General features: G+C 43.7%; 1 pseudogene; it reads right to left on the bottom strand.

The window, feature by feature from the left end:
* Window positions 1–601: 601 nt before the first annotated feature.
* On the bottom strand, window positions 602–1,783 carry LOC116866380 (annotated as a pseudogene).
* Between the last annotated feature and the right edge of the window lie 5,486 nt (window positions 1,784–7,269).

Here is a 7,269-nt window from a genome sequence, read left to right as displayed (position 1 = left end):
CATCTTGTCTGAAGCAAAACTCCAAGGAATGAAGGTCCCCCTTTTAGAAAAGACCCATGAAGCCTGCTCCACTGAAATGTCAAAAAATCTTGCTCTCCCTAAATTTTACCCATTTAAAACTCTCTTTCTAAACAACAACAAAAAGTAAAGTCTCCCTGAAAAGGATAACATAGCAATTGCTGAACACTATAATCTGGTCTCATTTTTCTGGATTCTCTGCCATAGTCCTTAAAACATCACAAGAAGTTACTGGAGGCAAGTTCGGTTGAGAAAACAAAAGGTCGATGAGATAAGAAAGAGAAAGGAAAGGACAGAAGGCTAATGCATGCATTTTATTATTTTCTGGAAGGTCAGTCTTAGATTTCCTATTTTAAGAACTGAAGTCATTAGGGCCAAGAAATTAATAGAGCCACTATACCATCTCTACATATGTACATATACATACCCACATACACACACTTCACGAAGATTGTGTTTTCTTTGTGGACAGGTTTACTATGGGAGTGGCATTCCATTTCCAGCCATACCAACAATGGGGAAACACTGGAGCCTCTGGAATACATGATGCTGGAAAAATCAGTCCTGGGAGTGTGAGGACAAATCATTCCTCTTCGCCATCCTCAGCCGTGCCCAAAGACCATGTACCTGGGGCTCGGGCAGGGTTACCCGTTGGATAGAGACAACACGACTGAGCAAGGCTAGCCCATGGCGACCCCAAGGCTAGCATGGTTGTCAGTCCCACCAGCACGGATAGGATCTGGTGCCCATGCCTGTGTGGTTGCTCCTCACTGTCTGGGCCCACCGAGGGCTGGCCTGGAAGTGGCACTTCAGCTCCATTGCGGGGGAAGTGGAGGATGAGGATGTGTGTGCAGTAGGTCCAGAGGTTGTGCAACCCTCGAAGGTGGGCCTGCAGCTTCCCACGGGGCAGCTTTTGCCTGGAGCGGTGTCCTGGGAACTGGGACAGCTCTAAAAAATAATTTCTGAGAGCCTAGGTGCCGAGACAGCAGGGTCTGGCATTCCTGAGCCTCTCGGTACAGCTGTTTCTCCAGTTTGTCCTCCTTCTCAAGCCAGTGCTCCCAAAATAGCAGCTCCTCAGCGAACTGGCGCTGCCGGCGGCCAGGAAGGAAGAAGTTGAGCGGAGATGGTGGAGCTTCAGCATACCACTTCTGGGTCACGTCCTCCTGGTTCTCGGTGTCTACACAAGAAGTATGTAGCAGCCCCAGAGCGGCTTCTCCCTGAGCAGAGACGTGAAGGCCAAGTTGTCCGCCCCATGTCGGGCTGACGGATCATCATCAGCCTTTTACTTCTGTTTTTGAAGGTGGGTGATGATCTTGTGTGGTACCGAATGATCTCTTCATGGTTGGTCCGAAGGACAGGCAGAGTTCCTGAAGGGCTCTGTCAGGGGTTGGTGATCTTGTGCACCTTGAGTGGGCCACCAGTAAATCTGGCATGGGTCGGATGGCTAGGCTGTCCAGGTCCAGTGACGGTAGCTCCCCACCATCCTGACCAGCAGCACAGTTCCATGGGCGCCGCCATCTTGCCGCCATCCCTCCCAGACAAAACCAGTTTTTTTAAAAAGCTTTTTTTCTTTCCCCTTAGCAAACAGTATAAGTACTCTTTAGTTGAATGTGTTTTCAAGAGTACCTGATATAGCATATAGGCAAAACCCCTTTTTAAAAGGTTTTGTGGATTTTTCAAATAGTTTCATCATAATAGAATTGGATTGTAATGGCTATAATGAAATCATCACTAGAAATTACTTTTTCAGTTTGGAGGCCTTCATGATGACATAAACTTGATGTTCAGTTCCTAGAGTGACCTAGCTAGGAAGCATATTGATTTCAATAGGAAATGTAGGGACAGTCCAAACATTCATTCCCTCCCTGTCATTTCTCTGGGATGCAATATTGTTTTTGACTTACTATTTTGGTTGAGGGGAAGGGACCATTTGAGAGATTTGAGAGAGGCTGTTCCTGGCCTCTTGGATAACTCTGACCTCCTCAGGCTCAGGACCAATGGAGGGGTCAACCAGCTACAAAGTATATCTATTTCAGTCACACATTTGGGAGCCAGGGAAATGACCACTGGGTTTGTCCACAGTCCCAGTGGACTCACTAGGAGCCAGACCCCAGGCCGGAATTCCATTTATTATTTAGCTCCCATGCGATCCCATGAGTTTAGGGAGCCAAGGAAATGCTTTGAGTGTCTGGGTGGCATTGTCCCTTTCCCCTAGTAAATGGCCAGAAGTTTCTTTAGGGAAAGACAGTGGAATCATTACTGTGTTCACTTGCTGTGGTATTTCTGGGTCCTTCTTCCTGGGAACCTAGCCTCTTCTTTAGGTTACAGGTCCAAAAATTGGCTCAGGTTCAGAAATATTGGGATGAGTGACGTCAGCCTCCTGGTTATCTATCCTTGATCTCTTTTGATTTAATGGATTAAGTAATACCCTCCCTCAATGCCCAGCCATTTTGCCCTTAGGGACATTGTTCTATTAACAATGTCCATATTACTCTGAGCATAGACCCCCCTCTGTCTGCCTTTATGACTTTGCCTCTCTTTACCATAATTATGTCTCTCTTGGGGGATCTTATCATTCCCATTGCTACCAGGGATGACCTCTCCTACCACCAGCCATGGCTTACAGAGGACAGTTACCACTGACCTTAAAGATACTGGTGCCCCCTTACCAGCATATCCCTGTTGCTTGGCAAATGGTGCTCCTCCCATGCTTCAGCAGAAGGACCTCTGGTGGTTTTCTGGCCCGATGTAGGTTATCTGCTGCCACGTGCCAATTTCTCTCAGCTTTTAAAACCTCTCACTGTCTATCATGACAACTCTGGCACGATTACCTCACTGAGTGTGCTCAATTCTTAAGAGGCATCTTAGTTGTATGTTCGTGCTATCTGCCAGGGTCCTTGCCAGAGTAGTTAAATCCTATTTCTGGATAGACTAACTGTTACACTGCCTTGCATTCCACTCGTCTTCATCAAGCATTCACTTAATCCAGACCAGTGCATCTTCATAAGCTCCTGCCTATTCAACAGCTCTTTGAGGGTGCAGACCACTTCTCCCCTTATCAGGCCCAGTATGTCTTTGGTTGGGTTAGACCGTGACTGAATCTAAGATATTGATATCATAGCAAGCAAGGGAAAATGCTAGCCCTTAACAGGAAGAGAGGGCCCCAGGTGCAGGCTCAATGGGTTCAGGGGAATCTGGGAATTCATGATTCTCCTGTATATCAATCCAGATGTCCTGTCCATGTGCCAGGGTCATTCTCCCCCTGCCATCCCAAACCCCTCCTTCCAGAGCCCTGAAATTGGCATAACAGATCTGTCTTGTTTGGGAGCTTAACCTTTTGAGCTCTGCTACTGTTATGATTAACTCCTGGTTTGTCCTTCAGCTTTCTCTGTCCTCCCTCTGGGAGACGAAAGGCTCTTTATGCTACCAAGGAGCCAGTCTCTGGCTTTCACTCTTAGGTTTTAAATGTCAGTCACTTTTAGCTCTTTGTCATAATTGTTTTATCCAGAGTGTCAGTTGAGGGTGGGTATAGCTGACCAATCCCACCATCATCGTTACTCTTTCCCATTTTCTAAAGTCCTATTATACCACACCCATCAGTGATTTCCATTCCAGTGAGCACTGTTTTACCATCCCAGTTCACCACTGGCAAACATGGTGAACACAATTGCACTACGCCCTTGTATCAGATTACCAGGTACTATCTTGTCCTATGTTCTTTTACCAGAGGGCACTGTCTACCCCAGCGAAGAATTCAGATGGTCAGCCAAGAACTGTCCAACTCCATTGCAACATCTACTTTCTCAGCCATTTGTGGTACTGACTGGCACTGGTTGGGTTTTCCAGAAGGCAGACCCTGAGATGGAGTTGAAGTTCAAGAGTTTAATTATGGAGTCTCTTGGGATCACTTCCTGCAGAAGAGGAGAGATGATGGCAGGATTGGGCCGAGGGAGGAGTCAACCTGGGATGCAGCCTCCACGGGGCCTGCAGCAGACAGTGTGGGGACCTCCAAAGCCGGGGTGGCCCTTTGTGCTGTCCAGAATTAGGCTTTATATCCCAACACTGACTAGTCACTGGATGCTGGCATTCAAGGAAAGGGTCATGGCCCTCGGTGAGGCAGCGCTCTTCAGCAGATGCAATCCCCAGAGAGGGGCTGACCGCTGAGGGCTCTCTGCTCGCAACACTCCCGGCAGCTGGGAGAGGAAGTCTTTCATCCCTAGAAGGGGTTCTGGGTGGCGCATCTCAGTGTCTGCCACACCCCATATTCTAGGCTATGTGAAGCAGATATTCTTGGCTCTAGGAATCTCTCTTTGCAAAAGTGAATGTTAATATTAAACATTTTCACATGTGAGATAGATAACACTCTAGTTCTGAACTTTACTTCTCAGGTAATTGCCATTAGCTTTTCAGCTTCCTCCCCCAGAACCCTGTGTCATGCGTGGGGTTGTCGACCCACAATAGCGTTCTCTAAACCCACAATTCAGGAATAGGACAGTGTCTTGGGTGACACTGGGTCCTGAGGCCCTGTATTACCTTTCTCCCTTTTCCATCTGGCTGACCCTTTGAGGCCTGACTGATGTCACCACTGCTGTGACATTTTCCTCTAGTCCTCTGGGTCAGGACTGTCTGCAATCTTCTTTCCTGTAAGTATCTGGTAGCATAATACTTATGGTGCCATATTCATAATGCTAAGAACTAAACTTGGGAGACAGACTCCTCTTGATGTAAATCCCCACTCTCACGTTTTGCAACATATAACCTTGAGTATGTGATGCAGCCTCTCCCTGTCTCAGTTTCCGCATCTGTAAAAGAGGGATCCACCTCACAGGATTATTGTGGAGATGAAAAGAAGTAATGTGTACCAAGCACTTAGAATTGTGCAAGCACAATTTATGCTCTATGTCTTGGTTATTATTTCACTGTATTCTATATTGTATCTCATTTATTGGCTCATAAGGGACAAGGACCATTAAATAGCCAAGTGTTGGTTAGCACAGTGTGTGGCACAGAAGACAGAAATAAGTACTCAATGACTAAAGTTGACTATCTAAGGCCTAGAAATCTGTTACCTAGCACAAGGATAATAATAAATTGCCCTCACTAAAAGCTGACAACTATATATTTCTTATAGAGTATTTGTGTGTGTGTGATGGCAGTTTTAAGCCTCCAGTGTTTTCTAAAGTGTCTCTGTGGAACACCAGTTCTGCAAAATAATCCACAAAAATGAGTTCAGTGGTCAGCTAAGCTGGAGAAATACTACAGACGCTATTGGATTCACTTTAGAGTATTTAAGACTCTGAGAAGTTCTACGGTGATATGACTATATGTTTTAATGGAGTCACAAATCCTTTGATAGTTCTCCCTTCAAGTATCAGAGTTTACCCTCCTCCAGTTGCATACAGGCTGAACTTAGTGGCTGATTCTAATGACTAGATGATGGCAGGTGTACCAGTGTGTGCTTTCTTAGTCTGAAGACTCGATCATAAAAGGAAATGCAGACTCTACCCATAGCCAATTGCTATGTGTCAAAGAAGGCCAAGTGCAAAGAACTAAGGCCTCCCTCCAAAGGCTTCCCTCCAACAGCCTTCTTGGGAGTGGATCCTCCAGCCCCAGTCAGGCCTTCAGATGATTGTAGCCCTACATGGCACCTTGACTGCAGCCTATGAGAGACTTTGAGCCAGAACCACCCAGCAAAGCTGCTGAATTTTGGAAAAATGTATTATATACATTTTTATTGCAGAATGAAACATGTTTAACTTTATATAATCCGATGTCTGACCCAGGACAGTCATCCACATAATACTCATCTAACATGGCAGCCCAAACTCTTGTGAGAATGTTAAAAAAAAAAAAAAATCACTGTACAATTACACATTATCAAGTTTCTCTAAAGCTCTGTTTTAAATATTTTAGAAACATTTTTTCCTTTTAAATTGTTCTATAATTGATTCCTTTTTTTTTAATGTTTTTCATTTTAGTTCCAGTATAGTTAACATAGAGTTTTATATTAGCCTTAGGTGTACAAGACAGTGATTTAACACTTGCATACATTATTCAGAGTTCATCCCCTATTTTCCCCATCTACCCTCCCACCTCCGCCCTGGCATCCATCAGTTTGTTCTCTGTAGTTAGTTGAGATTCTGTTTCTTTGTTTGCCTCTCACTCTTTTTTTGCCCTTTGCTCATTTGTTTTTTCTTCAATTACACATATGAGTTGCAATTAATTCTTAGAAACAAACAAACCAACCTACTATCATATTATTATCTCTGGATTTTCTGAAGACTAGATTTAACATCCTTGCTTTGCTAAATGCCATTGTTAAAAAGAGCCTACTTCACTTTCACTAGCCATAGATTCATGTGTGGCTTTAAAAATACTTTGCAGTTTCATGATTGAAGGGCACTTTAATGGGCCTTATTACCTAGATTCAAATCATGTATTAAATATTGCATCAAAAATAAAATAATTCAAGAAATTCTTGGAAGTGATTTTTTTCTCAAAAAAATTTCCAGTTTAATATTATTACTATATCAGTTTTTAGATGCCCACTTAATAAAGTAGTAAGTAAATGATAAAAGCATTGATGCAGGCTTTATTTTAAAGCATATTCAGATCTATGCCTCATAGTATTCAAAGCACACTGAGATTGATTAGTATTGTCCTTGGGTGGTTTATCAGAGATTTCGGTTATCCATAATAAACTTGCTTTCAAGTTCAATGCAGTTAGTATGGAATCCACTTAATTATAGCTTTTTAGACATTTCAATTTCCTCTACTTAGTTCGCATGAAGACAAGCCCTTTGAAGATCAAATATTTAGCCACCTCCTTACTTTAAGGATGTTTTGAGAGAGCAAAGATTTTTTTTGTCAGTTAAGAGAAAGCAGACATTTTCTAGCATTGTGTTAAGAGAAGAGCTGGATGGAAAAACTGGATGGGGTGGGGGGCGGGAGGAGGGCCAGGCATCTTTCTCTCTGCCCAAACCGCATCTCCTCAGGATGTCTTCATCATTTTCTCTGAAGTGAATATCTAGACCACCAGACACACCAATTTTCAAATGTAAGAACCAAACACATTCCAAAGCCAACTGTGAAGAATTTTTTTGTTTCATGGCTGTTTTACATGAACCTAATCTCTCATCTTCCCAAATACTTTGAATAAGTGAGAAGACCTGACAGTCAAAGAGTACAATTTCTTCATAGTCGGTTAACTTTCTTGAGTTACTTTTCCTCAGTTTCACAATGAAAAATCAA

Source organism: Lontra canadensis, unplaced genomic scaffold (assembly GCF_010015895.1).
Source record: "Lontra canadensis isolate GAN:19392208 unplaced genomic scaffold, GSC_riverotter_1.0 scaffold9, whole genome shotgun sequence".
NCBI classification, from domain to species: Eukaryota; Metazoa; Chordata; class Mammalia; order Carnivora; family Mustelidae; genus Lontra; species Lontra canadensis.
This window is presented reverse-complemented; position numbering and strand designations above follow the sequence as displayed.